This window comes from Lissotriton helveticus, chromosome 2_1 (genome assembly GCF_964261635.1).
Source record: "Lissotriton helveticus chromosome 2_1, aLisHel1.1, whole genome shotgun sequence".
NCBI classification, from domain to species: Eukaryota; Metazoa; Chordata; class Amphibia; order Caudata; family Salamandridae; genus Lissotriton; species Lissotriton helveticus.
The window spans coordinates 455,249,119-455,276,690 of NC_136059.1; the positions used below are offsets into that span (position 1 = coordinate 455,249,119).

The following is a 27,572-nucleotide window of genomic DNA, read 5'->3' on the forward strand; positions in this document are numbered from 1 at the left end:
CCTTGGCTGGGCAACCTTGGGCCTCACAAGGCCCATGCTCTGCCTCGCCCGGCCTCAGGCCTTCCCTGTGTGGATGCCACCCTCGCTCTGCGGGGAGATGCCATGCGGGCCGCCCTCGCCCTGTCCCCTTCCAACTCATACTTACCTGGCAGGGGAGACACCATGATCACGAAGGTGGTTCTCCCAGGGTGAGGCTCATCCATTGCACTTCGGATGTGCTGACCCCTGCGATGTCCCCAAATGCGGGATACTCGACTGCATAATTTCTGGTAGTGGGGGACTGCGTTCGCGCTTTCCCCTGATCTCTGGTTTCAAGAAAGACAAAAAGGGAGAGAAAAATAAAAAGGAGTCTGGAGCACCTTTCGTCGTCTTCTGTGGTCTGTCCAGGGTGCTGCGGCTGGATTGGAAGGGGGCGTGGGCAAGAGGGGATAGCATGCAAAGTGCTGAGCCTGGGGAATGATGGGATAGTTGAAGCCTCCCACTCTGGGGACCTATCCAGAGACAGGGCAGTAGGCCCTGGCCAGGTGACATGTCTGCTCCTTTCGATCGCCAGCCCTGGGGCTGTGGCCTGGCTGCCAGCCACTTGCCTCACCCTAGCCTTCCCGGGCCCAGACTCTGGCTGAGAACCCCAGGCTGTGGCCCGGCGAGGGCTCTGCCCGGCGAGGGTTCTGCTGCGTTTGGGAGCGTTCGGGAAGGCGTGAGGGGCTCGGGGCGAGAACCCCTGCTCGCTTGCTGGCCGCTTTGTCTCTGACTTTCAGCCACAAGCAGTCAACTGGGGCCTAGCCAGGCAACAGGTCACTGCCTACTCTAGAGTTGGCTTCAGTGGCAGGTCTTGAGCATCAAAAGCCCCAAATCTCTGCTTCTGGGCCCAAAATCGACCTGGCAAGCCCCCTTCTGTGAGTGCTGTAGCCCTGGCTTTCCCGCCCGTGTGAGCTGCGTGCAGTATAGTGAAAGCAGGGCCCTGGTGGGCGTGGACATGCACATTTTGCAGGCCGGCCGAGGCCTGTGGGAAGCTGCTGTGGGTAGCTGCGCGCTTTCCAAAGTGGGCACAGGGCCCTTGGCTGGGCAACCTTGGGCCTCACAAGGCCCATGCTCTGCCTCGCCCGGCCTCAGGCCTTCCCTGTGTGGATGCCACCCTCGCTCTGCGGGGAGATGCCATGCGGGCCGCCCTCGCCCTGTCCCCTTCCAACTCATACTTACCTGGCAGGGGAGACACCATGATCACGAAGGTGGTTCTCCCAGGGTGAGGCTCATACATTGCACTTCGGATGTGCTGACCCCTGCGATGTCCCCAAATGCGGGATACTCGACTGCATAATTTCTGGTAGTGGGGGACTGCGTTCGCGCTTTCCCCTGATCTCTGGTTTCAAGAAAGACAAAAAGGGAGAGAAAAATAAAAAGGAGTCTGGAGCACCCTTTGACGTTTCTTGTCGTCCGTCCAGGGTGCTGTAAGCTGGCTGGAATGGGGAGTGGGCGAGGGCCCATTACATATGCGAATTGACGAGCTTGGGGATGCTGGGTTAGGGCTTAGAAACGTGCTTCTGGGCCCGATTTCGGCCTGGCAAGCCCTCTTCTCTGCTTGCCGTAGCCTTTGCTTGCGCACAGTTTGGAGGGCCTGACAGATCTGCTTTTGGGCCCGATTTCGACCTGCCAAGCCCTCTGGTGTGCTAGCTGTAGCCCTGGCTTTCCCCCCATGTGAGCTGCGTGCAGAGTAGTGAAAGCAGGGCCCTGATTGGCGCTGCTGGTGGGCGTGGACATGCAAATTTTGCAGGCCGGCCGAGGCCTGTGGGAAGCTGCTGTGGGTAGCTGCGCGCTTTCCAAAGTGGGCACAGGGCCCTTGGCTGGGCAACCTTGGGCCTCACAAGGCCCATGCTCTGCCTCGCCCGGCCTCAGGCCTTCCCTGTGTGGATGCCACCCTCGCTCTGCGGGGAGATGCCATGCGGGCCGCCCTCGCCCTGTCCCCTTCCAACTCATACTTACCTGGCAGGGGAGACACCATGATCACGAAGGTGGTTCTCCCAGGGTGAGGCTCATCCATTGCACTTCGGATGTGCTGACCCCTGCGATGTCCCCAAATGCGGGATACTCGACTGCATAATTTCTGGTAGTGGGGGACTGCGTTCGCGCTTTCCCCTGATCTCTGGTTTCAAGAAAGACAAAAAGGGAGAGAAAAATAAAAAGGAGTCTGGAGCACCCTTTGACGTTTCTTGTCGTCCGTCCAGGGTGCTGTAAGCTGGCTGGAATGGGGAGTGGGCGAGGGCCCATTACATATGCGAATTGACGAGCTTGGGGGATGCTGGGTTAGGGCTTAGAAACGTGCTTCTGGGCCCGATTTCGGCCTGGCAAGCCCTCTTCTCTGCTTGCCGTAGCCTTTGCTTGCGCACAGTTTGGAGGGCCTGACAGATCTGCTTTTGGGCCCGATTTCGACCTGCCAAGCCCTCTGGTGTGCTAGCTGTAGCCCTGGCTTTCCCCCCATGTGAGCTGCGTGCAGAGTAGTGAAAGCAGGGCCCTGATTGGCGCTGCTGGTGGGCGTGGACATGCAAATTTTGCAGGCCGGCCGAGGCCTGTGGGAAGCTGCTGTGGGTAGCTGCGCGCTTTCCAAAGTGGGCACAGGGCCCTTGGCTGGGCAACCTTGGGCCTCACAAGGCCCATGCTCTGCCTCGCCCGGCCTCAGGCCTTCCCTGTGTGGATGCCACCCTCGCTCTGCGGGGAGATGCCATGCGGGCCGCCCTCGCCCTGTCCCCTTCCAACTCATACTTACCTGGCAGGGGAGACACCATGATCACGAAGGTGGTTGTCCCAGGGTGAGGCTCATCCATTGCACTTCGGATGTGCTGACCCCTGCGATGTCCCCAAATGCGGGATACTCGACTGCATAATTTCTGGTAGTGGGGGACTGCGTTCGCGCTTTCCCCTGATCTCTGGTTTCAAGAAAGACAAAAAGGGAGAGAAAAATAAAAAGGAGTCTGGAGCACCCTTTGACGTTTCTTGTCGTCCGTCCAGGGTGCTGTAAGCTGGCTGGAATGGGGAGTGGGCGAGGGCCCATTACATATGCGAATTGACGAGCTTGGGGGATGCTGGGTTAGGGCTTAGAAACGTGCTTCTGGGCCCGATTTCGGCCTGGCAAGCCCTCTTCTCTGCTTGCCGTAGCCTTTGCTTGCGCACAGTTTGGAGGGCCTGACAGATCTGCTTTTGGGCCCGATTTCGACCTGCCAAGCCCTCTGGTGTGCTAGCTGTAGCCCTGGCTTTCCCCCCATGTGAGCTGCGTGCAGAGTAGTGAAAGCAGGGCCCTGATTGGCGCTGCTGGTGGGCGTGGACATGCAAATTTTGCAGGCCGGCCGAGGCCTGTGGGAAGCTGCTGTGGGTAGCTGCGCGCTTTCCAAAGTGGGCACAGGGCCCTTGGCTGGGCAACCTTGGGCCTCACAAGGCCCATGCTCTGCCTCGCCCGGCCTCAGGCCTTCCCTGTGTGGATGCCACCCTCGCTCTGCGGGGAGATGCCATGCGGGCCGCCCTCGCCCTGTCCCCTTCCAACTCATACTTACCTGGCAGGGGAGACACCATGATCACGAAGGTGGTTCTCCCAGGGTGAGGCTCATCCATTGCACTTCGGATGTGCTGACCCCTGCGATGTCCCCAAATGCGGGATACTCGACTGCATAATTTCTGGTAGTGGGGGACTGCGTTCGCGCTTTCCCCTGATCTCTGGTTTCAAGAAAGACAAAAAGGGAGAGAAAAATAAAAAGGAGTCTGGAGCACCCTTTGACGTTTCTTGTCGTCCGTCCAGGGTGCTGTAAGCTGGCTGGAATGGGGAGTGGGCGAGGGCCCATTACATATGCGAATTGACGAGCTTGGGGGATGCTGGGTTAGGGCTTAGAAACGTGCTTCTGGGCCCGATTTCGGCCTGGCAAGCCCTCTTCTCTGCTTGCCGTAGCCTTTGCTTGCGCACAGTTTGGAGGGCCTGACAGATCTGCTTTTGGGCCCGATTTCGACCTGCCAAGCCCTCTGGTGTGCTAGCTGTAGCCCTGGCTTTCCCCCCATGTGAGCTGCGTGCAGAGTAGTGAAAGCAGGGCCCTGATTGGCGCTGCTGGTGGGCGTGGACATGCAAATTTTGCAGGCCGGCCGAGGCCTGTGGGAAGCTGCTGTGGGTAGCTGCGCGCTTTCCAAAGTGGGCACAGGGCCCTTGGCTGGGCAACCTTGGGCCTCACAAGGCCCATGCTCTGCCTCGCCCGGCCTCAGGCCTTCCCTGTGTGGATGCCACCCTCGCTCTGCGGGGAGATGCCATGCGGGCCGCCCTCGCCCTGTCCCCTTCCAACTCATACTTACCTGGCAGGGGAGACACCATGATCACGAAGGTGGTTCTCCCAGGGTGAGGCTCATCCATTGCACTTCGGATGTGCTGACCCCTGCGATGTCCCCAAATGCGGGATACTCGACTGCATAATTTCTGGTAGTGGGGGACTGCGTTCGCGCTTTCCCCTGATCTCTGGTTTCAAGAAAGACAAAAAGGGAGAGAAAAATAAAAAGGAGTCTGGAGCACCCTTTGACGTTTCTTGTCGTCCGTCCAGGGTGCTGTAAGCTGGCTGGAATGGGGAGTGGGCGAGGGCCCATTACATATGCGAATTGACGAGCTTGGGGGATGCTGGGTTAGGGCTTAGAAACGTGCTTCTGGGCCCGATTTCGGCCTGGCAAGCCCTCTTCTCTGCTTGCCGTAGCCTTTGCTTGCGCACAGTTTGGAGGGCCTGACAGATCTGCTTTTGGGCCCGATTTCGACCTGCCAAGCCCTCTGGTGTGCTAGCTGTAGCCCTGGCTTTCCCCCCATGTGAGCTGCGTGCAGAGTAGTGAAAGCAGGGCCCTGATTGGCGCTGCTGGTGGGCGTGGACATGCAAATTTTGCAGGCCGGCCGAGGCCTGTGGGAAGCTGCTGTGGGTAGCTGCGCGCTTTCCAAAGTGGGCACAGGGCCCTTGGCTGGGCAACCTTGGGCCTCACAAGGCCCATGCTCTGCCTCGCCCGGCCTCAGGCCTTCCCTGTGTGGATGCCACCCTCGCTCTGCGGGGAGATGCCATGCGGGCCGCCCTCGCCCTGTCCCCTTCCAACTCATACTTACCTGGCAGGGGAGACACCATGATCACGAAGGTGGTTCTCCCAGGGTGAGGCTCATCCATTGCACTTCGGATGTGCTGACCCCTGCGATGTCCCCAAATGCGGGATACTCGACTGCATAATTTCTGGTAGTGGGGGACTGCGTTCGCGCTTTCCCCTGATCTCTGGTTTCAAGAAAGACAATAAGGGAGAGAAAAATAAAAAGGAGTCTGGAGCACCCTTTGACGTTTCTTGTCGTCCGTCCAGGGTGCTGTAAGCTGGCTGGAATGGGGAGTGGGCGAGGGCCCATTACATATGCGAATTGACGAGCTTGGGGGATGCTGGGTTAGGGCTTAGAAACGTGCTTCTGGGCCCGATTTCGGCCTGGCAAGCCCTCTTCTCTGCTTGCCGTAGCCTTTGCTTGCGCACAGTTTGGAGGGCCTGACAGATCTGCTTTTGGGCCCGATTTCGACCTGCCAAGCCCTCTGGTGTGCTAGCTGTAGCCCTGGCTTTCCCCCCATGTGAGCTGCGTGCAGAGTAGTGAAAGCAGGGCCCTGATTGGCGCTGCTGGTGGGCGTGGACATGCAAATTTTGCAGGCCGGCCGAGGCCTGTGGGAAGCTGCTGTGGGTAGCTGCGCGCTTTCCAAAGTGGGCACAGGGCCCTTGGCTGGGCAACCTTGGGCCTCACAAGGCCCATGCTCTGCCTCGCCCGGCCTCAGGCCTTCCCTGTGTGGATGCCACCCTCGCTCTGCGGGGAGATGCCATGCGGGCCGCCCTCGCCCTGTCCCCTTCCAACTCATACTTACCTGGCAGGGGAGACACCATGATCACGAAGGTGGTTCTCCCAGGGTGAGGCTCATCCATTGCACTTCGGATGTGCTGACCCCTGCGATGTCCCCAAATGCGGGATACTCGACTGCATAATTTCTGGTAGTGGGGGACTGCGTTCGCGCTTTCCCCTGATCTCTGGTTTCAAGAAAGACAAAAAGGGAGAGAAAAATAAAAAGGAGTCTGGAGCACCCTTTGACGTCTTCTGTGGTCTGTCCAGGGTGCTGCGGCTGGATTGGAAGGGGGCGTGGGCAAGAGGGGATAGCATGCAAAGTGCTGAGCCTGGGGAATGATGGGATAGTTGAAGCCTCCCACTCTGGGGACCTATCCAGAGACAGGGCAGTAGGCCCTGGCCAGGTGACATGTCTGCTCCTTTCGATCGCCAGCCCTGGGGCTGTGGCCTGGCTGCCAGCCACTTGCCTCACCCTAGCCTTCCCGGGCCCAGACTCTGGCTGAGAACCCCAGGCTGTGGCCCGGCGAGGGCTCTGCCCGGCAAGGGTTCTGCTGCGTTTGGGAGCGTTCGGGAAGGCGTGAGGGGCTCGGGGCGAGAACCCCTGCTCGCTTGCTGGCCGCTTTGTCTCTGACTTTCAGCCACAAGCAGTCAACTGGGGCCTAGCCAGGCAACAGGTCACTGCCTACTCTAGAGTTGGCTTCAGTGGCAGGTCTTGAGCATCAAAAGCCCCAAATCTCTGCTTCTGGGCCCAAAATCGACCTGGCAAGCCCCCTTCTGTGAGTGCTGTAGCCCTGGCTTTCCCGCCCGTGTGAGCTGCGTGCAGTATAGTGAAAGCAGGGCCCTGGTGGGCGTGGACATGCAAATTTTGCAGGCCGGCCGAGGCCTGTGGGAAGCTGCTGTGGGTAGCTGCGCGCTTTCCAAAGTGGGCACAGGGCCCTTGGCTGGGCAACCTTGGGCCTCACAAGGCCCATGCTCTGCCTCGCCCGGCCTCAGGCCTTCCCTGTGTGGATGCCACCCTCGCTCTGCGGGGAGATGCCATGCGGGCCGCCCTCGCCCTGTCCCCTTCCAACTCATACTTACCTGGCAGGGGAGACACCATGATCACGAAGGTGGTTCTCCCAGGGTGAGGCTCATCCATTGCACTTCGGATGTGCTGACCCCTGCGATGTCCCCAAATGCGGGATACTCGACTGCATAATTTCTGGTAGTGGGGGACTGCGTTCGCGCTTTCCCCTGATCTCTGGTTTCAAGAAAGACAAAAAGGGAGAGAAAAATAAAAAGGAGTCTGGAGCACCCTTTGACGTTTCTTGTCGTCCGTCCAGGGTGCTGTAAGCTGGCTGGAATGGGGAGTGGGCGAGGGCCCATTACATATGCGAATTGACGAGCTTGGGGGATGCTGGGTTAGGGCTTAGAAACGTGCTTCTGGGCCCGATTTCGGCCTGGCAAGCCCTCTTCTCTGCTTGCCGTAGCCTTTGCTTGCGCACAGTTTGGAGGGCCTGACAGATCTGCTTTTGGGCCCGATTTCGACCTGCCAAGCCCTCTGGTGTGCTAGCTGTAGCCCTGGCTTTCCCCCCATGTGAGCTGCGTGCAGAGTAGTGAAAGCAGGGCCCTGATTGGCGCTGCTGGTGGGCGTGGACATGCAAATTTTGCAGGCCGGCCGAGGCCTGTGGGAAGCTGCTGTGGGTAGCTGCGCGCTTTCCAAAGTGGGCACAGGGCCCTTGGCTGGGCAACCTTGGGCCTCACAAGGCCCATGCTCTGCCTCGCCCGGCCTCAGGCCTTCCCTGTGTGGATGCCACCCTCGCTCTGCGGGGAGATGCCATGCGGGCCGCCCTCGCCCTGTCCCCTTCCAACTCATACTTACCTGGCAGGGGAGACACCATGATCACGAAGGTGGTTCTCCCAGGGTGAGGCTCATCCATTGCACTTCGGATGTGCTGACCCCTGCGATGTCCCCAAATGCGGGATACTCGACTGCATAATTTCTGGTAGTGGGGGACTGCGTTCGCGCTTTCCCCTGATCTCTGGTTTCAAGAAAGACAAAAAGGGAGAGAAAAATAAAAAGGAGTCTGGAGCACCTTTCGTCGTCTTCTGTGGTCTGTCCAGGGTGCTGCGGCTGGATTGGAAGGGGGCGTGGGCAAGAGGGGATAGCATGCAAAGTGCTGAGCCTGGGGAATGATGGGATAGTTGAAGCCTCCCACTCTGGGGACCTATCCAGAGACAGGGCAGTAGGCCCTGGCCAGGTGACATGTCTGCTCCTTTCGATCGCCAGCCCTGGGGCTGTGGCCTGGCTGCCAGCCACTTGCCTCACCCTAGCCTTCCCGGGCCCAGACTCTGGCTGAGAACCCCAGGCTGTGGCCCGGCGAGGGCTCTGCCCGGCGAGGGTTCTGCTGCGTTTGGGAGTTTTCGGGAAGGCGTGAGGGGCTCGGGCGAGAACCCCTGCTCGCTTGCTGGCCGCTTTGTCTCTGACTTTCAGCCACAAGCAGTCAACTGGGGCCTAGCCAGGCAACAGGTCACTGCCTACTCTAGAGTTGGCTTCAGTGGCAGGTCTTGAGCATCAAAAGCCCCAAATCTCTGCTTCTGGGCCCAAAATCGACCTGGCAAGCCCCCTTCTGTGAGTGCTGTAGCCCTGGCTTTCCCGCCCGTGTGAGCTGCGTGCAGTATAGTGAAAGCAGGGCCCTGGTGGGCGTGGACATGCAAATTTTGCAGGCCGGCCGAGGCCTGTGGGAAGCTGCTGTGGGTAGCTGCGCGCTTTCCAAAGTGGGCACAGGGCCCTTGGCTGGGCAACCTTGGGCCTCACAAGGCCCATGCTCTGCCTCGCCCGGCCTCAGGCCTTCCCTGTGTGGATGCCACCCTCGCTCTGCGGGGAGATGCCATGCGGGCCGCCCTCGCCCTGTCCCCTTCCAACTCATACTTACCTGGCAGGGGAGACACCATGATCACGAAGGTGGTTCTCCCAGGGTGAGGCTCATCCATTGCACTTCGGATGTGCTGACCCCTGCGATGTCCCCAAATGCGGGATACTCGACTGCATAATTTCTGGTAGTGGGGGACTGCGTTCGCGCTTTCCCCTGATCTCTGGTTTCAAGAAAGACAAAAAGGGAGAGAAAAATAAAAAGGAGTCTGGAGCACCCTTTGACGTTTCTTGTCGTCCGTCCAGGGTGCTGTAAGCTGGCTGGAATGGGGAGTGGGCGAGGGCCCATTACATATGCGAATTGACGAGCTTGGGGGATGCTGGGTTAGGGCTTAGAAACGTGCTTCTGGGCCCGATTTCGGCCTGGCAAGCCCTCTTCTCTGCTTGCCGTAGCCTTTGCTTGCGCACAGTTTGGAGGGCCTGACAGATCTGCTTTTGGGCCCGATTTCGACCTGCCAAGCCCTCTGGTGTGCTAGCTGTAGCCCTGGCTTTCCCCCCATGTGAGCTGCGTGCAGAGTAGTGAAAGCAGGGCCCTGATTGGCGCTGCTGGTGGGCGTGGACATGCAAATTTTGCAGGCCGGCCGAGGCCTGTGGGAAGCTGCTGTGGGTAGCTGCGCGCTTTCCAAAGTGGGCACAGGGCCCTTGGCTGGGCAACCTTGGGCCTCACAAGGCCCATGCTCTGCCTCGCCCGGCCTCAGGCCTTCCCTGTGTGGATGCCACCCTCGCTCTGCGGGGAGATGCCATGCGGGCCGCCCTCGCCCTGTCCCCTTCCAACTCATACTTACCTGGCAGGGGAGACACCATGATCACGAAGGTGGTTCTCCCAGGGTGAGGCTCATCCATTGCACTTCGGATGTGCTGACCCCTGCGATGTCCCCAAATGCGGGATACTCGACTGCATAATTTCTGGTAGTGGGGGACTGCGTTCGCGCTTTCCCTGATCTCTGGTTTCAAGAAAGACAATAAGGGAGAGAAAAATAAAAAGGAGTCTGGAGCACCCTTTGACGTTTCTTGTCGTCCGTCCAGGGTGCTGTAAGCTGGCTGGAATGGGGAGTGGGCGAGGGCCCATTACATATGCGAATTGACGAGCTTGGGGGATGCTGGGTTAGGGCTTAGAAACGTGCTTCTGGGCCCGATTTCGGCCTGGCAAGCCCTCTTCTCTGCTTGCCGTAGCCTTTGCTTGCGCACAGTTTGGAGGGCCTGACAGATCTGCTTTTGGGCCCGATTTCGACCTGCCAAGCCCTCTGGTGTGCTAGCTGTAGCCCTGGCTTTCCCCCCATGTGAGCTGCGTGCAGAGTAGTGAAAGCAGGGCCCTGATTGGCGCTGCTGGTGGGCGTGGACATGCAAATTTTGCAGGCCGGCCGAGGCCTGTGGGAAGCTGCTGTGGGTAGCTGCGCGCTTTCCAAAGTGGGCACAGGGCCCTTGGCTGGGCAACCTTGGGCCTCACAAGGCCCATGCTCTGCCTCGCCCGGCCTCAGGCCTTCCCTGTGTGGATGCCACCCTCGCTCTGCGGGGAGATGCCATGCGGGCCGCCCTCGCCCTGTCCCCTTCCAACTCATACTTACCTGGCAGGGGAGACACCATGATCACGAAGGTGGTTCTCCCAGCGTGAGGCTCATCCATTGCACTTCGGATGTGCTGACCCCTGCGATGTCCCCAAATGCGGGATACTCGACTGCATAATTTCTGGTAGTGGGGGACTGCGTTCGCGCTTTCCCCTGATCTCTGGTTTCAAGAAAGACAAAAAGGGAGAGAAAAATAAAAAGGAGTCTGGAGCACCCTTTGACGTTTCTTGTCGTCCGTCCAGGGTGCTGTAAGCTGGCTGGAATGGGGAGTGGGCGAGGCCCCATTACATATGCGAATTGACGAGCTTGGGGGATGCTGGGTTAGGGCTTAGAAACGTGCTTCTGGGCCCGATTTCGGCCTGGCAAGCCCTCTTCTCTGCTTGCCGTAGCCTTTGCTTGCGCACAGTTTGGAGGGCCTGACAGATCTGCTTTTGGGCCCGATTTCGACCTGCCAAGCCCTCTGGTGTGCTAGCTGTAGCCCTGGCTTTCCCCCCATGTGAGCTGCGTGCAGAGTAGTGAAAGCAGGGCCCTGATTGGCGCTGCTGGTGGGCGTGGACATGCAAATTTTGCAGGCCGGCCGAGGCCTGTGGGAAGCTGCTGTGGGTAGCTGCGCGCTTTCCAAAGTGGGCACAGGGCCCTTGGCTGGGCAACCTTGGGCCTCACAAGGCCCATGCTCTGCCTCGCCCGGCCTCAGGCCTTCCCTGTGTGGATGCCACCCTCGCTCTGCGGGGAGATGCCATGCGGGCCGCCCTCGCCCTGTCCCCTTCCAACTCATACTTACCTGGCAGGGGAGACACCATGATCACGAAGGTGGTTCTCCCAGGGTGAGGCTCATCCATTGCACTTCGGATGTGCTGACCCCTGCGATGTCCCCAAATGCGGGATACTCGACTGCATAATTTCTGGTAGTGGGGGACTGCGTTCGCGCTTTCCCCTGATCTCTGGTTTCAAGAAAGACAAAAAGGGAGAGAAAAATAAAAAGGAGTCTGGAGCACCTTTCGTCGTCTTCTGTGGTCTGTCCAGGGTGCTGCGGCTGGATTGGAAGGGGGCGTGGGCAAGAGGGGATAGCATGCAAAGTGCTGAGCCTGGGGAATGATGGGATAGTTGAAGCCTCCCACTCTGGGGACCTATCCAGAGACAGGGCAGTAGGCCCTGGCCAGGTGACATGTCTGCTCCTTTCGATCGCCAGCCCTGGGGCTGTGGCCTGGCTGCCAGCCACTTGCCTAACCCTAGCCTTCCCGGGCCCAGACTCTGGCTGAGAACCCCAGGCTGTGGCCCGGCGAGGGCTCTGCCCGGCGAGGGTTTTGCTGCGTTTGGGAGCGTTCGGGAAGGCGTGAGGGGCTCGGGGCGAGAACCCCTGCTCGCTTGCTGGCCGCTTTGTCTCTGACTTTCAGCCACAAGCAGTCAACTGGGGCCTAGCCAGGCAACAGGTCACTGCCTACTCTAGAGTTGGCTTCAGTGGCAGGTCTTGAGCATCAAAAGCCCCAAATCTCTGCTTCTGGGCCCAAAATCGACCTGGCAAGCCCCCTTCTGTGAGTGCTGTAGCCCTGGCTTTCCCGCCCGTGTGAGCTGCGTGCAGTATAGTGAAAGCAGGGCCCTGGTGGGCGTGGACATGCAAATTTTGCAGGCCGGCCGAGGCCTGTGGGAAGCTGCTGTGGGTAGCTGCGCGCTTTCCAAAGTGGGCACAGGGCCCTTGGCTGGGCAACCTTGGGCCTCACAAGGCCCATGCTCTGCCTCGCCCGGCCTCAGGCCTTCCCTGTGTGGATGCCACCCTCGCTCTGCGGGGAGATGCCATGCGGGCCGCCCTCGCCCTGTCCCCTTCCAACTCATACTTACCTGGCAGGGGAGACACCATGATCACGAAGGTGGTTCTCCCAGGGTGAGGCTCATCCATTGCACTTCGGATGTGCTGACCCCTGCGATGTCCCCAAATGCGGGATACTCGACTGCATAATTTCTGGTAGTGGGGGACTGCGTTCGCGCTTTCCCCTGATCTCTGGTTTCAAGAAAGACAAAAAGGGAGAGAAAAATAAAAAGGAGTCTGGAGCACCCTTTGACGTTTCTTGTCGTCCGTCCAGGGTGCTGTAAGCTGGCTGGAATGGGGAGTGGGCGAGGGCCCATTACATATGCGAATTGACGAGCTTGGGGGATGCTGGGTTAGGGCTTAGAAACGTGCTTCTGGGCCCGATTTCGGCCTGGCAAGCCCTCTTCTCTGCTTGCCGTAGCCTTTGCTTGCGCACAGTTTGGAGGGCCTGACAGATCTGCTTTTGGGCCCGATTTCGACCTGCCAAGCCCTCTGGTGTGCTAGCTGTAGCCCTGGCTTTCCCCCCATGTGAGCTGCGTGCAGAGTAGTGAAAGCAGGGCCCTGATTGGCGCTGCTGGTGGGCGTGGACATGCAAATTTTGCAGGCCGGCCGAGGCCTGTGGGAAGCTGCTGTGGGTAGCTGCGCGCTTTCCAAAGTGGGCACAGGGCCCTTGGCTGGGCAACCTTGGGCCTCACAAGGCCCATGCTCTGCCTCGCCCGGCCTCAGGCCTTCCCTGTGTGGATGCCACCCTCGCTCTGCGGGGAGATGCCATGCGGGCCGCCCTCGCCCTGTCCCCTTCCAACTCATACTTACCTGGCAGGGGAGACACCATGATCACGAAGGTGGTTCTCCCAGGGTGAGGCTCATCCATTGCACTTCGGATGTGCTGACCCCTGCGATGTCCCCAAATGCGGGATACTCGACTGCATAATTTCTGGTAGTGGGGGACTGCGTTCGCGCTTTCCCCTGATCTCTGGTTTCAAGAAAGACAAAAAGGGAGAGAAAAATAAAAAGGAGTCTGGAGCACCCTTTGACGTTTCTTGTCGTCCGTCCAGGGTGCTGTAAGCTGGCTGGAATGGGGAGTGGGCGAGGGCCCATTACATATGCGAATTGACGAGCTTGGGGGATGCTGGGTTAGGGCTTAGAAACGTGCTTCTGGGCCCGATTTCGGCCTGGCAAGCCCTCTTCTCTGCTTGCCGTAGCCTTTGCTTGCGCACAGTTTGGAGGGCCTGACAGATCTGCTTTTGGGCCCGATTTCGACCTGCCAAGCCCTCTGGTGTGCTAGCTGTAGCCCTGGCTTTCCCCCCATGTGAGCTGCGTGCAGAGTAGTGAAAGCAGGGCCCTGATTGGCGCTGCTGGTGGGCGTGGACATGCAAATTTTGCAGGCCGGCCGAGGCCTGTGGGAAGCTGCTGTGGGTAGCTGCGCGCTTTCCAAAGTGGGCACAGGGCCCTTGGCTGGGCAACCTTGGGCCTCACAAGGCCCATGCTCTGCCTCGCCCGGCCTCAGGCCTTCCCTGTGTGGATGCCACCCTCGCTCTGCGGGGAGATGCCATGCGGGCCGCCCTCGCCCTGTCCCCTTCCAACTCATACTTACCTGGCAGGGGAGACACCATGATCACGAAGGTGGTTCTCCCAGGGTGAGGCTCATCCATTGCACTTCGGATGTGCTGACCCCTGCGATGTCCCCAAATGCGGGATACTCGACTGCATAATTTCTGGTAGTGGGGGACTGCGTTCGCGCTTTCCCCTGATCTCTGGTTTCAAGAAAGACAAAAAGGGAGAGAAAAATAAAAAGGAGTCTGGAGCACCTTTCGTCGTCTTCTGTGGTCTGTCCAGGGTGCTGCGGCTGGATTGGAAGGGGGCGTGGGCAAGAGGGGATAGCATGCAAAGTGCTGAGCCTGGGGAATGATGGGATAGTTGAAGCCTCCCACTCTGGGGACCTATCCAGAGACAGGGCAGTAGGCCCTGGCCAGGTGACATGTCTGCTCCTTTCGATCGCCAGCCCTGGGGCTGTGGCCTGGCTGCCAGCCACTTGCCTAACCCTAGCCTTCCCGGGCCCAGACTCTGGCTGAGAACCCCAGGCTGTGGCCCGGCGAGGGTTCTGCTGCGTTTGGGAGCGTTCGGGAAGGCGTGAGGGGCTCGGGGCGAGAACCCCTGCTCGCTTGCTGGCCGCTTTGTCTCTGACTTTCAGCCACAAGCAGTCAACTGGGGCCTAGCCAGGCAACAGGTCACTGCCTACTCTAGAGTTGGCTTCAGTGGCAGGTCTTGAGCATCAAAAGCCCCAAATCTCTGCTTCTGGGCCCAAAATCGACCTGGCAAGCCCCCTTCTGTGAGTGCTGTAGCCCTGGCTTTCCCGCCCGTGTGAGCTGCGTGCAGTATAGTGAAAGCAGGGCCCTGGTGGGCGTGGACATGCAAATTTTGCAGGCCGGCCGAGGCCTGTGGGAAGCTGCTGTGGGTAGCTGCGCGCTTTCCAAAGTGGGCACAGGGCCCTTGGCTGGGCAACCTTGGGCCTCACAAGGCCCATGCTCTGCCTCGCCCGGCCTCAGGCCTTCCCTGTGTGGATGCCACCCTCGCTCTGCGGGGAGATGCCATGCGGGCCGCCCTCGCCCTGTCCCCTTCCAACTCATACTTACCTGGCAGGGGAGACACCATGATCACGAAGGTGGTTCTCCCAGGGTGAGGCTCATCCATTGCACTTCGGATGTGCTGACCCCTGCGATGTCCCCAAATGCGGGATACTCGACTGCATAATTTCTGGTAGTGGGGGACTGCGTTCGCGCTTTCCCCTGATCTCTGGTTTCAAGAAAGACAAAAAGGGAGAGAAAAATAAAAAGGAGTCTGGAGCACCCTTTGACGTTTCTTGTCGTCCGTCCAGGGTGCTGTAAGCTGGCTGGAATGGGGAGTGGGCGAGGGCCCATTACATATGCGAATTGACGAGCTTGGGGGATGGTGGGTTAGGGCTTAGAAACGTGCTTCTGGGCCCGATTTCGGCCTGGCAAGCCCTCTTCTCTGCTTGCCGTAGCCTTTGCTTGCGCACAGTTTGGAGGGCCTGACAGATCTGCTTTTGGGCCCGATTTCGACCTGCCAAGCCCTCTGGTGTGCTAGCTGTAGCCCTGGCTTTCCCCCCATGTGAGCTGCGTGCAGAGTAGTGAAAGCAGGGCCCTGATTGGCGCTGCTGGTGGGCGTGGACATGCAAATTTTGCAGGCCGGCCGAGGCCTGTGGGAAGCTGCTGTGGGTAGCTGCGCGCTTTCCAAAGTGGGCACAGGGCCCTTGGCTGGGCAACCTTGGGCCTCACAAGGCCCATGCTCTGCCTCGCCCGGCCTCAGGCCTTCCCTGTGTGGATGCCACCCTCGCTCTGCGGGGAGATGCCATGCGGGCCGCCCTCGCCCTGTCCCCTTCCAACTCATACTTACCTGGCAGGGGAGACACCATGATCACGAAGGTGGTTCTCCCAGGGTGAGGCTCATCCATTGCACTTCGGATGTGCTGACCCCTGCGATGTCCCCAAATGCGGGATACTCGACTGCATAATTTCTGGTAGTGGGGGACTGCGTTCGCGCTTTCCCCTGATCTCTGGTTTCAAGAAAGACAAAAAGGGAGAGAAAAATAAAAAGGAGTCTGGAGCACCCTTTGACGTTTCTTGTCGTCCGTCCAGGGTGCTGTAAGCTGGCTGGAATGGGGAGTGGGCGAGGGCCCATTACATATGCGAATTGACGAGCTTGGGGGATGCTGGGTTAGGGCTTAGAAACGTGCTTCTGGGCCCGATTTCGGCCTGGCAAGCCCTCTTCTCTGCTTGCCGTAGCCTTTGCTTGCGCACAGTTTGGAGGGCCTGACAGATCTGCTTTTGGGCCCGATTTCGACCTGCCAAGCCCTCTGGTGTGCTAGCTGTAGCCCTGGCTTTCCCCCCATGTGAGCTGCGTGCAGAGTAGTGAAAGCAGGGCCCTGATTGGCGCTGCTGGTGGGCGTGGACATGCAAATTTTGCAGGCCGGCCGAGGCCTGTGGGAAGCTGCTGTGGGTAGCTGCGCGCTTTCCAAAGTGGGCACAGGGCCCTTGGCTGGGCAACCTTGGGCCTCACAAGGCCCATGCTCTGCCTCGCCCGGCCTCAGGCCTTCCCTGTGTGGATGCCACCCTCGCTCTGCGGGGAGATGCCATGCGGGCCGCCCTCGCCCTGTCCCCTTCCAACTCATACTTACCTGGCAGGGGAGACACCATGATCACGAAGGTGGTTCTCCCAGGGTGAGGCTCATCCATTGCACTTCGGATGTGCTGACCCCTGCGATGTCCCCAAATGCGGGATACTCGACTGCATAATTTCTGGTAGTGGGGGACTGCGTTCGCGCTTTCCCCTGATCTCTGGTTTCAAGAAAGACAAAAAGGGAGAGAAAAATAAAAAGGAGTCTGGAGCACCCTTTGACGTTTCTTGTCGTCCGTCCAGGGTGCTGTAAGCTGGCTGGAATGGGGAGTGGGCGAGGGCCCATTACATATGCGAATTGACGAGCTTGGGGGATGCTGGGTTAGGGCTTAGAAACGTGCTTCTGGGCCCGATTTCGGCCTGGCAAGCCCTCTTCTCTGCTTGCCGTAGCCTTTGCTTGCGCACAGTTTGGAGGGCCTGACAGATCTGCTTTTGGGCCCGATTTCGACCTGCCAAGCCCTCTGGTGTGCTAGCTGTAGCCCTGGCTTTCCCCCCATGTGAGCTGCGTGCAGAGTAGTGAAAGCAGGGCCCTGATTGGCGCTGCTGGTGGGCGTGGACATGCAAATTTTGCAGGCCGGCCGAGGCCTGTGGGAAGCTGCTGTGGGTAGCTGCGCGCTTTCCAAAGTGGGCACAGGGCCCTTGGCTGGGCAACCTTGGGCCTCACAAGGCCCATGCTCTGCCTCGCCCGGCCTCAGGCCTTCCCTGTGTGGATGCCACCCTCGCTCTGCGGGGAGATGCCATGCGGGCCGCCCTCGCCCTGTCCCCTTCCAACTCATACTTACCTGGCAGGGGAGACACCATGATCACGAAGGTGGTTCTCCCAGGGTGAGGCTCATCCATTGCACTTCGGATGTGCTGACCCCTGCGATGTCCCCAAATGCGGGATACTCGACTGCATAATTTCTGGTAGTGGGGGACTGCGTTCGCGCTTTCCCCTGATCTCTGGTTTCAAGAAAGACAAAAAGGGAGAGAAAAATAAAAAGGAGTCTGGAGCACCTTTCGTCGTCTTCTGTGGTCTGTCCAGGGTGCTGCGGCTGGATTGGAAGGGGGCGTGGGCAAGAGGGGATAGCATGCAAAGTGCTGAGCCTGGGGAATGATGGGATAGTTGAAGCCTCCCACTCTGGGGACCTATCCAGAGACAGGGCAGTAGGCCCTGGCCAGGTGACATGTCTGCTCCTTTCGATCGCCAGCCCTGGGGCTGTGGCCTGGCTGCCAGCCACTTGCCTAACCCTAGCCTTCCCGGGCCCAGACTCTGGCTGAGAACCCCAGGCTGTGGCCCGGCGAGGGTTCTGCTGCGTTTGGGAGCGTTCGGGAAGGCGTGAGGGGCTCGGGGCGAGAACCCCTGCTCGCTTGCTGGCCGCTTTGTCTCTGACTTTCAGCCACAAGCAGTCAACTGGGGCCTAGCCAGGCAACAGGTCACTGCCTACTCTAGAGTTGGCTTCAGTGGCAGGTCTTGAGCATCAAAAGCCCCAAATCTCTGCTTCTGGGCCCAAAATCGACCTGGCAAGCCCCCTTCTGTGAGTGCTGTAGCCCTGGCTTTCCCGCCCGTGTGAGCTGCGTGCAGTATAGTGAAAGCAGGGCCCTGGTGGGCGTGGACATGCAAATTTTGCAGGCCGGCCGAGGCCTGTGGGAAGCTGCTGTGGGTAGCTGCGCGCTTTCCAAAGTGGGCACAGGGCCCTTGGCTGGGCAACCTTGGGCCTCACAAGGCCCATGCTCTGCCTCGCCCGGCCTCAGGCCTTCCCTGTGTGGATGCCACCCTCGCTCTGCGGGGAGATGCCATGCGGGCCGCCCTCGCCCTGTCCCCTTCCAACTCATACTTACCTGGCAGGGGAGACACCATGATCACGAAGGTGGTTCTCCCAGGGTGAGGCTCATCCATTGCACTTCGGATGTGCTGACCCCTGCGATGTCCCCAAATGCGGGATACTCGACTGCATAATTTCTGGTAGTGGGGGACTGCGTTCGCGCTTTCCCCTGATCTCTGGTTTCAAGAAAGACAAAAAGGGAGAGAAAAATAAAAAGGAGTCTGGAGCACCCTTTGACGTTTCTTGTCGTCCGTCCAGGGTGCTGTAAGCTGGCTGGAATGGGGAGTGGGCGAGGGCCCATTACATATGCGAATTGACGAGCTTGGGGGATGCTGGGTTAGGGCTTAGAAACGTGCTTCTGGGCCCGATTTCGGCCTGGCAAGCCCTCTTCTCTGCTTGCCGTAGCCTTTGCTTGCGCACAGTTTGGAGGGCCTGACAGATCTGCTTTTGGGCCCGATTTCGACCTGCCAAGCCCTCTGGTGTGCTAGCTGTAGCCCTGGCTTTCCCCCCATGTGAGCTGCGTGCAGAGTAGTGAAAGCAGGGCCCTGATTGGCGCTGCTGGTGGGCGTGGACATGCAAATTTTGCAGGCCGGCCGAGGCCTGTGGGAAGCTGCTGTGGGTAGCTGCGCGCTTTCCAAAGTGGGCACAGGGCCCTTGGCTGGGCAACCTTGGGCCTCACAAGGCCCATGCTCTGCCTCGCCCGGCCTCAGGCCTTCCCTGTGTGGATGCCACCCTCGCTCTGCGGGGAGATGCCATGCGGGCCGCCCTCGCCCTGTCCCCTTCCAACTCATACTTACCTGGCAGGGGAGACACCATGATCACGAAGGTGGTTCTCCCAGGGTGAGGCTCATCCATTGCACTTCGGATGTGCTGACCCCTGCGATGTCCCCAAATGCGGGATACTCGACTGCATAATTTCTGGTAGTGGGGGACTGCGTTCGCGCTTTCCCCTGATCTCTGGTTTCAAGAAAGACAAAAAGGGAGAGAAAAATAAAAAGGAGTCTGGAGCACCCTTTGACGTTTCTTGTCGTCCGTCCAGGGTGCTGTAAGCTGGCTGGAATGGGGAGTGGGCGAGGGCCCATTACATATGCGAATTGACGAGCTTGGGGGATGCTGGGTTAGGGCTTAGAAACGTGCTTCTGGGCCCGATTTCGGCCTGGCAAGCCCTCTTCTCTGCTTGCCGTAGCCTTTGCTTGCGCACAGTTTGGAGGGCCTGACAGATCTGCTTTTGGGCCCGATTTCGACCTGCCAAGCCCTCTGGTGTGCTAGCTGTAGCCCTGGCTTTCCCCCCATGTGAGCTGCGTGCAGAGTAGTGAAAGCAGGGCCCTGATTGGCGCTGCTGGTGGGCGTGGACATGCAAATTTTGCAGGCCGGCCGAGGCCTGTGGGAAGCTGCTGTGGGTAGCTGCGCGCTTTCCAAAGTGGGCACAGGGCCCTTGGCTGGGCAACCTTGGGCCTCACAAGGCCCATGCTCTGCCTCGCCCGGCCTCAGGCCTTCCCTGTGTGGATGCCACCCTCGCTCTGCGGGGAGATGCCATGCGGGCCGCCCTCGCCCTGTCCCCTTCCAACTCATACTTACCTGGCAGGGGAGACACCATGATCACGAAGGTGGTTCTCCCAGGGTGAGGCTCATCCATTGCACTTCGGATGTGCTGACCCCTGCGATGTCCCCAAATGCGGGATACTCGACTGCATAATTTCTGGTAGTGGGGGACTGCGTTCGCGCTTTCCCCTGATCTCTGGTTTCAAGAAAGACAAAAAGGGAGAGAAAAATAAAAAGGAGTCTGGAGCACCCTTTGACGTTTCTTGTCGTCCGTCCAGGGTGCTGTAAGCTGGCTGGAATGGGGAGTGGGCGAGGGCCCATTACATATGCGAATTGACGAGCTTGGGGGATGCTGGGTTAGGGCTTAGAAACGTGCTTCTGGGCCCGATTTCGGCCTGGCAAGCCCTCTTCTCTGCTTGCCGTAGCCTTTGCTTGCGCACAGTTTGGAGGGCCTGACAGATCTGCTTTTGGGCCCGATTTCGACCTGCCAAGCCCTCTGGTGTGCTAGCTGTAGCCCTGGCTTTCCCCCCATGTGAGCTGCGTGCAGAGTAGTGAAAGCAGGGCCCTGATTGGCGCTGCTGGTGGGCGTGGACATGCAAATTTTGCAGGCCGGCCGAGGCCTGTGGGAAGCTGCTGTGGGTAGCTGCGCGCTTTCCAAAGTGGGCACAGGGCCCTTGGCTGGGCAACCTTGGGCCTCACAAGGCCCATGCTCTGCCTCGCCCGGCCTCAGGCCTTCCCTGTGTGGATGCCACCCTCGCTCTGCGGGGAGATGCCATGCGGGCCGCCCTCGCCCTGTCCCCTTCCAACTCATACTTACCTGGCAGGGGAGACACCATGATCACGAAGGTGGTTCTCCCAGGGTGAGGCTCATCCATTGCACTTCGGATGTGCTGACCCCTGCGATGTCCCCAAATGCGGGATACTCGACTGCATAATTTCTGGTAGTGGGGGACTGCGTTCGCGCTTTCCCCTGATCTCTGGTTTCAAGAAAGACAAAAAGGGAGAGAAAAATAAAAAGGAGTCTGGAGCACCCTTTGACGTTTCTTGTCGTCCGTCCAGGGTGCTGTAAGCTGGCTGGAATGGGGAGTGGGCGAGGGCCCATTACATATGCGAATTGACGAGCTTGGGGGATGCTGGGTTAGGGCTTAGAAACGTGCTTCTGGGCCCGATTTCGGCCTGGCAAGCCCTCTTCTCTGCTTGCCGTAGCCTTTGCTTGCGCACAGTTTGGAGGGCCTGACAGATCTGCTTTTGGGCCCGATTTCGACCTGCCAAGCCCTCTGGTGTGCTAGCTGTAGCCCTGGCTTTCCCCCCATGTGAGCTGCGTGCAGAGTAGTGAAAGCAGGGCCCTGATTGGCGCTGCTGGTGGGCGTGGACATGCAAATTTTGCAGGCCGGCCGAGGCCTGTGGGAAGCTGCTGTGGGTAGCTGCGCGCTTTCCAAAGTGGGCACAGGGCCCTTGGCTGGGCAACCTTGGGCCTCACAAGGCCCATGCTCTGCCTCGCCCGGCCTCAGGCCTTCCCTGTGTGGATGCCACCCTCGCTCTGCGGGGAGATGCCATGCGGGCCGCCCTCGCCCTGTCCCCTTCCAACTCATACTTACCTGGCAGGGGAGACACCATGATCACGAAGGTGGTTCTCCCAGGGTGAGGCTCATCCATTGCACTTCGGATGTGCTGACCCCTGCGATGTCCCCAAATGCGGGATACTCGACTGCATAATTTCTGGTAGTGGGGGACTGCGTTCGCGCTTTCCCCTGATCTCTGGTTTCAAGAAAGACAATAAGGGAGAGAAAAATAAAAAGGAGTCTGGAGCACCCTTTGACGTTTCTTGTCGTCCGTCCAGGGTGCTGTAAGCTGGCTGGAATGGGGAGTGGGCGAGGGCCCATTACATATGCGAATTGACGAGCTTGGGGGATGCTGGGTTAGGGCTTAGAAACGTGCTTCTGGGCCCGATTTCGGCCTGGCAAGCCCTCTTCTCTGCTTGCCGTAGCCTTTGCTTGCGCACAGTTTGGAGGGCCTGACAGATCTGCTTTTGGGCCCGATTTCGACCTGCCAAGCCCTCTGGTGTGCTAGCTGTAGCCCTGGCTTTCCCCCCATGTGAGCTGCGTGCAGAGTAGTGAAAGCAGGGCCCTGATTGGCGCTGCTGGTGGGCGTGGACATGCAAATTTTGCAGGCCGGCCGAGGCCTGTGGGAAGCTGCTGTGGGTAGCTGCGCGCTTTCCAAAGTGGGCACAGGGCCCTTGGCTGGGCAACCTTGGGCCTCACAAGGCCCATGCTCTGCCTCGCCCGGCCTCAGGCCTTCCCTGTGTGGATGCCACCCTCGCTCTGCGGGGAGATGCCATGCGGGCCGCCCTCGCCCTGTCCCCTTCCAACTCATACTTACCTGGCAGGGGAGACACCATGATCACGAAGGTGGTGCTCCCAGGGTGAGGCTCATCCATTGCACTTCGGATGTGCTGACCCCTGCGATGTCCCCAAATGCGGGATACTCGACTGCATAATTTCTGGTAGTGGGGGACTGCGTTCGCGCTTTCCCCTGATCTCTGGTTTCAAGAAAGACAAAAAGGGAGAGAAAAATAAAAAGGAGTCTGGAGCACCCTTTGACGTTTCTTGTCGTCCGTCCAGGGTGCTGTAAGCTGGCTGGAATGGGGAGTGGGCGAGGGCCCATTACATATGCGAATTGACGAGCTTGGGGGATGCTGGGTTAGGGCTTAGAAACGTGCTTCTGGGCCCGATTTCGGCCTGGCAAGCCCTCTTCTCTGCTTGCCGTAGCCTTTGCTTGCGCACAGTTTGGAGGGCCTGACAGATCTGCTTTTGGGCCCGATTTCGACCTGCCAAGCCCTCTGGTGTGCTAGCTGTAGCCCTGGCTTTCCCCCCATGTGAGCTGCGTGCAGAGTAGTGAAAGCAGGGCCCTGATTGGCGCTGCTGGTGGGCGTGGACATGCAAATTTTGCAGGCCGGCCGAGGCCTGTGGGAAGCTGCTGTGGGTAGCTGCGCGCTTTCCAAAGTGGGCACAGGGCCCTTGGCTGGGCAACCTTGGGCCTCACAAGGCCCATGCTCTGCCTCGCCCGGCCTCAGGCCTTCCCTGTGTGGATGCCACCCTCGCTCTGCGGGGAGATGCCATGCGGGCCGCCCTCGCCCTGTCCCCTTCCAACTCATACTTACCTGGCAGGGGAGACACCATGATCACGAAGGTGGTTCTCCCAGGGTGAGGCTCATCCATTGCACTTCGGATGTGCTGACCCCTGCGATGTCCCCAAATGCGGGATACTCGACTGCATAATTTCTGGTAGTGGGGGACTGCGTTCGCGCTTTCCCCTGATCTCTGGTTTCAAGAAAGACAATAAGGGAGAGAAAAATAAAAAGGAGTCTGGAGCACCCTTTGACGTTTCTTGTCGTCCGTCCAGGGTGCTGTAAGCTGGCTGGAATGGGGAGTGGGCGAGGGCCCATTACATATGCGAATTGACGAGCTTGGGGGATGCTGGGTTAGGGCTTAGAAACGTGCTTCTGGGCCCGATTTCGGCCTGGCAAGCCCTCTTCTCTGCTTGCCGTAGCCTTTGCTTGCGCACAGTTTGGAGGGCCTGACAGATCTGCTTTTGGGCCCGATTTCGACCTGCCAAGCCCTCTGGTGTGCTAGCTGTAGCCCTGGCTTTCCCCCCATGTGAGCTGCGTGCAGAGTAGTGAAAGCAGGGCCCTGATTGGCGCTGCTGGTGGGCGTGGACATGCAAATTTTGCAGGCCGGCCGAGGCCTGTGGGAAGCTGCTGTGGGTAGCTGCGCGCTTTCCAAAGTGGGCACAGGGCCCTTGGCTGGGCAACCTTGGGCCTCACAAGGCCCATGCTCTGCCTCGCCCGGCCTCAGGCCTTCCCTGTGTGGATGCCACCCTCGCTCTGCGGGGAGATGCCATGCGGGCCGCCCTCGCCCTGTCCCCTTCCAACTCATACTTACCTGGCAGGGGAGACACCATGATCACGAAGGTGGTTCTCCCAGCGTGAGGCTCATCCATTGCACTTCGGATGTGCTGACCCCTGCGATGTCCCCAAATGCGGCATACTCGACTGCATAATTTCTGGTAGTGGGGGACTGCGTTCGCGCTTTCCCCTGATCTCTGGTTTCAAGAAAGACAAAAAGGGAGAGAAAAATAAAAAGGAGTCTGGAGCACCCTTTGACGTTTCTTGTCGTCCGTCCAGGGTGCTGTAAGCTGGCTGGAATGGGGAGTGGGCGAGGGCCCATTACATATGCGAATTGACGAGCTTGGGGGATGCTGGGTTAGGGCTTAGAAACGTGCTTCTGGGCCCGATTTCGGCCTGGCAAGCCCTCTTCTCTGCTTGCCGTAGCCTTTGCTTGCGCACAGTTTGGAGGGCCTGACAGATCTGCTTTTGGGCCCGATTTCGACCTGCCAAGCCCTCTGGTGTGCTAGCTGTAGCCCTGGCTTTCCCCCCATGTGAGCTGCGTGCAGAGTAGTGAAAGCAGGGCCCTGATTGGCGCTGCTGGTGGGCGTGGACATGCAAATTTTGCAGGCCGGCCGAGGCCTGTGGGAAGCTGCTGTGGGTAGCTGCGCGCTTTCCAAAGTGGGCACAGGGCCCTTGGCTGGGCAACCTTGGGCCTCACAAGGCCCATGCTCTGCCTCGCCCGGCCTCAGGCCTTCCCTGTGTGGATGCCACCCTCGCTCTGCGGGGAGATGCCATGCGGGCCGCCCTCGCCCTGTCCCCTTCCAACTCATACTTACCTGGCAGGGGAGACACCATGATCACGAAGGTGGTTCTCCCAGGGTGAGGCTCATCCATTGCACTTCGGATGTGCTGACCCCTGCGATGTCCCCAAATGCGGGATACTCGACTGCATAATTTCTGGTAGTGGGGGACTGCGTTCGCGCTTTCCCCTGATCTCTGGTTTCAAGAAAGACAAAAAGGGAGAGAAAAATAAAAAGGAGTCTGGAGCACCCTTTGACGTTTCTTGTCGTCCGTCCAGGGTGCTGTAAGCTGGCTGGAATGGGGAGTGGGCGAGGGCCCATTACATATGCGAATTGACGAGCTTGGGGGATGCTGGGTTAGGGCTTAGAAACGTGCTTCTGGGCCCGATTTCGGCCTGGCAAGCCCTCTTCTCTGCTTGCCGTAGCCTTTGCTTGCGCACAGTTTGGAGGGCCTGACAGATCTGCTTTTGGGCCCGATTTCGACCTGCCAAGCCCTCTGGTGTGCTAGCTGTAGCCCTGGCTTTCCCCCCATGTGAGCTGCGTGCAGAGTAGTGAAAGCAGGGCCCTGATTGGCGCTGCTGGTGGGCGTGGACATGCAAATTTTGCAGGCCGGCCGAGGCCTGTGGGAAGCTGCTGTGGGTAGCTGCGCGCTTTCCAAAGTGGGCACAGGGCCCTTGGCTGGGCAACCTTGGGCCTCACAAGGCCCATGCTCTGCCTCGCCCGGCCTCAGGCCTTCCCTGTGTGGATGCCACCCTCGCTCTGCGGGGAGATGCCATGCGGGCCGCCCTCGCCCTGTCCCCTTCCAACTCATACTTACCTGGCAGGGGAGACACCATGATCACGAAGGTGGTTCTCCCAGGGTGAGGCTCATCCATTGCACTTCGGATGTGCTGACCCCTGCGATGTCCCCAAATGCGGGATACTCGACTGCATAATTTCTGGTAGTGGGGGACGGCGTTCGCGCTTTCCCCTGATCTCTGGTTTCAAGAAAGACAAAAAGGGAGAGAAAAATAAAAAGGAGTCTGGAGCACCCTTTGACGTTTCTTGTCGTCCGTCCAGGGTGCTGTAAGCTGGCTGGAATGGGGAGTGGGCGAGGGCCCATTACATATGCGAATTGACGAGCTTGGGGGATGCTGGGTTAGGGCTTAGAAACGTGCTTCTGGGCCCGATTTCGGCCTGGCAAGCCCTCTTCTCTGCTTGCCGTAGCCTTTGCTTGCGCACAGTTTGGAGGGCCTGACAGATCTGCTTTTGGGCCCGATTTCGACCTGCCAAGCCCTCTGGTGTGCTAGCTGTAGCCCTGGCTTTCCCCCCATGTGAGCTGCGTGCAGAGTAGTGAAAGCAGGGCCCTGATTGGCGCTGCTGGTGGGCGTGGACATGCAAATTTTGCAGGCCGGCCGAGGCCTGTGGGAAGCTGCTGTGGGTAGCTGCGCGCTTTCCAAAGTGGGCACAGGGCCCTTGGCTGGGCAACCTTGGGCCTCACAAGGCCCATGCTCTGCCTCGCCCGGCCTCAGGCCTTCCCTGTGTGGATGCCACCCTCGCTCTGCGGGGAGATGCCATGCGGGCCGCCCTCGCCCTGTCCCCTTCCAACTCATACTTACCTGGCAGGGGAGACACCATGATCACGAAGGTGGTTCTCTCAGGGTGAGGCTCATCCATTGCACTTCGGATGTGCTGACCCCTGCGATGTCCCCAAATGCGGGATACTCGACTGCATAATTTCTGGTAGTGGGGGACTGCGTTCGCGCTTTCCCCTGATCTCTGGTTTCAAGAAAGACAATAAGGGAGAGAAAAATAAAAAGGAGTCTGGAGCACCTTTCGTCGTCTTCTGTGGTCTGTCCAGGGTGCTGCGGCTGGATTGGAAGGGGGCGTGGGCAAGAGGGGATCGCATGCAAAGTGCTGAGCCTGGGGAATGATGGGATAGTTGAAGCCTCCCACTCTGGGGACCTATCCAGAGACAGGGCAGTAGGCCCTGGCCAGGTGACATGTCTGCTCCTTTCGATCGCCAGCCCTGGGGCTGTGGCCTGGCTGCCAGCCACTTGCCTCACCCTAGCCTTCCCGGGCCCAGACTCTGGCTGAGAACCCCAGGCTGTGGCCCGGCGAGGGCTCTGCCCGGCGAGGGTTCTGCTGCGTTTGGGAGCGTTCGGGAAGGCGTGAGGGGCTCGGGGCGAGAACCCCTGCTCGCTTGCTGGCCGCTTTGTCTCTGACTTTCAGCCACAAGCAGTCAACTGGGGCCTAGCCAGGCAACAGGTCACTGCCTACTCTAGAGTTGGCTTCAGTGGCAGGTCTTGAGCATCAAAAGCCCCAAATCTCTGCTTCTGGGCCCAAAATCGACCTGGCAAGCCCCCTTCTGTGAGTGCTGTAGCCCTGGCTTTCCCGCCCGTGTGAGCTGCGTGCAGTATAGTGAAAGCAGGGCCCTGGTGGGCGTGGACATGCAAATTTTGCAGGCCGGCCGAGGCCTGTGGGAAGCTGCTGTGGGTAGCTGCGCGCTTTCCAAAGTGGGCACAGGGCCCTTGGCTGGGCAACCTTGGGCCTCACAAGGCCCATGCTCTGCCTCGCCCGGCCTCAGGCCTTCCCTGTGTGGATGCCACCCTCGCTCTGCGGGGAGATGCCATGCGGGCCGCCCTCGCCCTGTCCCCTTCCAACTCATACTTACCTGGCAGGGGAGACACCATGATCACGAAGGTGGTTCTCCCAGGGTGAGGCTCATCCATTGCACTTCGGATGTGCTGACCCCTGCGATGTCCCCAAATGCGGGATACTCGACTGCATAATTTCTGGTAGTGGGGGACTGCGTTCGCGCTTTCCCCTGATCTCTGGTTTCAAGAAAGACAAAAAGGGAGAGAAAAATAAAAAGGAGTCTGGAGCACCCTTTGACGTTTCTTGTCGTCCGTCCAGGGTGCTGTAAGCTGGCTGGAATGGGGAGTGGGCGAGGGCCCATTACATATGCGAATTGACGAGCTTGGGGGATGCTGGGTTAGGGCTTAGAAACGTGCTTCTGGGCCCGATTTCGGCCTGGCAAGCCCTCTTCTCTGCTTGCCGTAGCCTTTGCTTGCGCACAGTTTGGAGGGCCTGACAGATCTGCTTTTGGGCCCGATTTCGACCTGCCAAGCCCTCTGGTGTGCTAGCTGTAGCCCTGGCTTTCCCCCCATGTGAGCTGCGTGCAGAGTAGTGAAAGCAGGGCCCTGATTGGCGCTGCTGGTGGGCG

At 59.5% G+C, this 27,572-nt stretch overlaps 33 non-coding genes across 33 annotated transcripts; all 33 read left to right on the forward strand.

Annotated features, from left to right (window-relative positions):
• Positions 1 to 137: 137 nt before the first annotated feature.
• LOC144821044 (U1 spliceosomal RNA) lies at positions 138 to 301 on the forward strand. Its single transcript, XR_013608145.1, has one exon. It is a non-coding gene; the product is annotated as a U1 spliceosomal RNA (small nuclear RNA).
• Positions 302 to 1,192: 891 nt separating this feature from the next.
• On the forward strand, positions 1,193 to 1,356 carry LOC144820473 (U1 spliceosomal RNA). Its single transcript, XR_013607800.1, has one exon. It is a non-coding gene; the product is annotated as a U1 spliceosomal RNA (small nuclear RNA).
• Positions 1,357 to 1,972: 616 nt separating this feature from the next.
• Positions 1,973 to 2,136, forward strand: LOC144821045 (U1 spliceosomal RNA). The gene has a single exon (XR_013608146.1). It is a non-coding gene; the product is annotated as a U1 spliceosomal RNA (small nuclear RNA).
• Positions 2,137 to 2,753: 617 nt separating this feature from the next.
• Positions 2,754 to 2,917, forward strand: LOC144820472 (U1 spliceosomal RNA). The gene has a single exon (XR_013607799.1). It is a non-coding gene; the product is annotated as a U1 spliceosomal RNA (small nuclear RNA).
• Positions 2,918 to 3,534: 617 nt separating this feature from the next.
• Positions 3,535 to 3,698, forward strand: LOC144821046 (U1 spliceosomal RNA). Its single transcript, XR_013608147.1, has one exon. It is a non-coding gene; the product is annotated as a U1 spliceosomal RNA (small nuclear RNA).
• A 617-nt stretch (positions 3,699 to 4,315) lies between these two features.
• On the forward strand, positions 4,316 to 4,479 carry LOC144821047 (U1 spliceosomal RNA). The gene has a single exon (XR_013608148.1). It is a non-coding gene; the product is annotated as a U1 spliceosomal RNA (small nuclear RNA).
• Positions 4,480 to 5,096: 617 nt separating this feature from the next.
• Positions 5,097 to 5,260, forward strand: LOC144821048 (U1 spliceosomal RNA). Its single transcript, XR_013608149.1, has one exon. It is a non-coding gene; the product is annotated as a U1 spliceosomal RNA (small nuclear RNA).
• A 617-nt stretch (positions 5,261 to 5,877) lies between these two features.
• LOC144821049 (U1 spliceosomal RNA) lies at positions 5,878 to 6,041 on the forward strand. The gene has a single exon (XR_013608150.1). It is a non-coding gene; the product is annotated as a U1 spliceosomal RNA (small nuclear RNA).
• Positions 6,042 to 6,932: 891 nt separating this feature from the next.
• Positions 6,933 to 7,096, forward strand: LOC144821050 (U1 spliceosomal RNA). The gene has a single exon (XR_013608151.1). It is a non-coding gene; the product is annotated as a U1 spliceosomal RNA (small nuclear RNA).
• Positions 7,097 to 7,713: 617 nt separating this feature from the next.
• LOC144821051 (U1 spliceosomal RNA) lies at positions 7,714 to 7,877 on the forward strand. Its single transcript, XR_013608152.1, has one exon. It is a non-coding gene; the product is annotated as a U1 spliceosomal RNA (small nuclear RNA).
• Positions 7,878 to 8,767: 890 nt separating this feature from the next.
• Positions 8,768 to 8,931, forward strand: LOC144821054 (U1 spliceosomal RNA). The gene has a single exon (XR_013608153.1). It is a non-coding gene; the product is annotated as a U1 spliceosomal RNA (small nuclear RNA).
• Positions 8,932 to 9,548: 617 nt separating this feature from the next.
• Positions 9,549 to 9,712, forward strand: LOC144820470 (U1 spliceosomal RNA). Its single transcript, XR_013607797.1, has one exon. It is a non-coding gene; the product is annotated as a U1 spliceosomal RNA (small nuclear RNA).
• Positions 9,713 to 10,328: 616 nt separating this feature from the next.
• Positions 10,329 to 10,492, forward strand: LOC144820484 (U1 spliceosomal RNA). Its single transcript, XR_013607812.1, has one exon. It is a non-coding gene; the product is annotated as a U1 spliceosomal RNA (small nuclear RNA).
• Positions 10,493 to 11,109: 617 nt separating this feature from the next.
• On the forward strand, positions 11,110 to 11,273 carry LOC144821055 (U1 spliceosomal RNA). The gene has a single exon (XR_013608154.1). It is a non-coding gene; the product is annotated as a U1 spliceosomal RNA (small nuclear RNA).
• An 891-nt stretch (positions 11,274 to 12,164) lies between these two features.
• LOC144821056 (U1 spliceosomal RNA) lies at positions 12,165 to 12,328 on the forward strand. Its single transcript, XR_013608155.1, has one exon. It is a non-coding gene; the product is annotated as a U1 spliceosomal RNA (small nuclear RNA).
• A 617-nt stretch (positions 12,329 to 12,945) lies between these two features.
• Positions 12,946 to 13,109, forward strand: LOC144821057 (U1 spliceosomal RNA). The gene has a single exon (XR_013608156.1). It is a non-coding gene; the product is annotated as a U1 spliceosomal RNA (small nuclear RNA).
• Positions 13,110 to 13,726: 617 nt separating this feature from the next.
• Positions 13,727 to 13,890, forward strand: LOC144821058 (U1 spliceosomal RNA). Its single transcript, XR_013608157.1, has one exon. It is a non-coding gene; the product is annotated as a U1 spliceosomal RNA (small nuclear RNA).
• Positions 13,891 to 14,765: 875 nt separating this feature from the next.
• LOC144821059 (U1 spliceosomal RNA) lies at positions 14,766 to 14,929 on the forward strand. The gene has a single exon (XR_013608158.1). It is a non-coding gene; the product is annotated as a U1 spliceosomal RNA (small nuclear RNA).
• Positions 14,930 to 15,546: 617 nt separating this feature from the next.
• Positions 15,547 to 15,710, forward strand: LOC144821060 (U1 spliceosomal RNA). Its single transcript, XR_013608159.1, has one exon. It is a non-coding gene; the product is annotated as a U1 spliceosomal RNA (small nuclear RNA).
• A 617-nt stretch (positions 15,711 to 16,327) lies between these two features.
• LOC144821061 (U1 spliceosomal RNA) lies at positions 16,328 to 16,491 on the forward strand. The gene has a single exon (XR_013608160.1). It is a non-coding gene; the product is annotated as a U1 spliceosomal RNA (small nuclear RNA).
• Positions 16,492 to 17,108: 617 nt separating this feature from the next.
• Positions 17,109 to 17,272, forward strand: LOC144821062 (U1 spliceosomal RNA). Its single transcript, XR_013608161.1, has one exon. It is a non-coding gene; the product is annotated as a U1 spliceosomal RNA (small nuclear RNA).
• An 875-nt stretch (positions 17,273 to 18,147) lies between these two features.
• Positions 18,148 to 18,311, forward strand: LOC144821063 (U1 spliceosomal RNA). The gene has a single exon (XR_013608162.1). It is a non-coding gene; the product is annotated as a U1 spliceosomal RNA (small nuclear RNA).
• Positions 18,312 to 18,928: 617 nt separating this feature from the next.
• Positions 18,929 to 19,092, forward strand: LOC144821064 (U1 spliceosomal RNA). The gene has a single exon (XR_013608163.1). It is a non-coding gene; the product is annotated as a U1 spliceosomal RNA (small nuclear RNA).
• Positions 19,093 to 19,709: 617 nt separating this feature from the next.
• LOC144821065 (U1 spliceosomal RNA) lies at positions 19,710 to 19,873 on the forward strand. Its single transcript, XR_013608164.1, has one exon. It is a non-coding gene; the product is annotated as a U1 spliceosomal RNA (small nuclear RNA).
• A 617-nt stretch (positions 19,874 to 20,490) lies between these two features.
• Positions 20,491 to 20,654, forward strand: LOC144821066 (U1 spliceosomal RNA). Its single transcript, XR_013608165.1, has one exon. It is a non-coding gene; the product is annotated as a U1 spliceosomal RNA (small nuclear RNA).
• A 617-nt stretch (positions 20,655 to 21,271) lies between these two features.
• Positions 21,272 to 21,435, forward strand: LOC144821067 (U1 spliceosomal RNA). The gene has a single exon (XR_013608166.1). It is a non-coding gene; the product is annotated as a U1 spliceosomal RNA (small nuclear RNA).
• Positions 21,436 to 22,052: 617 nt separating this feature from the next.
• LOC144820468 (U1 spliceosomal RNA) lies at positions 22,053 to 22,216 on the forward strand. The gene has a single exon (XR_013607795.1). It is a non-coding gene; the product is annotated as a U1 spliceosomal RNA (small nuclear RNA).
• Positions 22,217 to 22,833: 617 nt separating this feature from the next.
• Positions 22,834 to 22,997, forward strand: LOC144821068 (U1 spliceosomal RNA). Its single transcript, XR_013608167.1, has one exon. It is a non-coding gene; the product is annotated as a U1 spliceosomal RNA (small nuclear RNA).
• Positions 22,998 to 23,614: 617 nt separating this feature from the next.
• On the forward strand, positions 23,615 to 23,778 carry LOC144820485 (U1 spliceosomal RNA). Its single transcript, XR_013607813.1, has one exon. It is a non-coding gene; the product is annotated as a U1 spliceosomal RNA (small nuclear RNA).
• A 617-nt stretch (positions 23,779 to 24,395) lies between these two features.
• LOC144821069 (U1 spliceosomal RNA) lies at positions 24,396 to 24,559 on the forward strand. Its single transcript, XR_013608168.1, has one exon. It is a non-coding gene; the product is annotated as a U1 spliceosomal RNA (small nuclear RNA).
• A 617-nt stretch (positions 24,560 to 25,176) lies between these two features.
• LOC144820459 (U1 spliceosomal RNA) lies at positions 25,177 to 25,340 on the forward strand. Its single transcript, XR_013607786.1, has one exon. It is a non-coding gene; the product is annotated as a U1 spliceosomal RNA (small nuclear RNA).
• Positions 25,341 to 25,957: 617 nt separating this feature from the next.
• Positions 25,958 to 26,121, forward strand: LOC144820466 (U1 spliceosomal RNA). Its single transcript, XR_013607793.1, has one exon. It is a non-coding gene; the product is annotated as a U1 spliceosomal RNA (small nuclear RNA).
• Positions 26,122 to 27,012: 891 nt separating this feature from the next.
• On the forward strand, positions 27,013 to 27,176 carry LOC144821070 (U1 spliceosomal RNA). The gene has a single exon (XR_013608169.1). It is a non-coding gene; the product is annotated as a U1 spliceosomal RNA (small nuclear RNA).
• Positions 27,177 to 27,572: the final 396 nt, after the last annotated feature.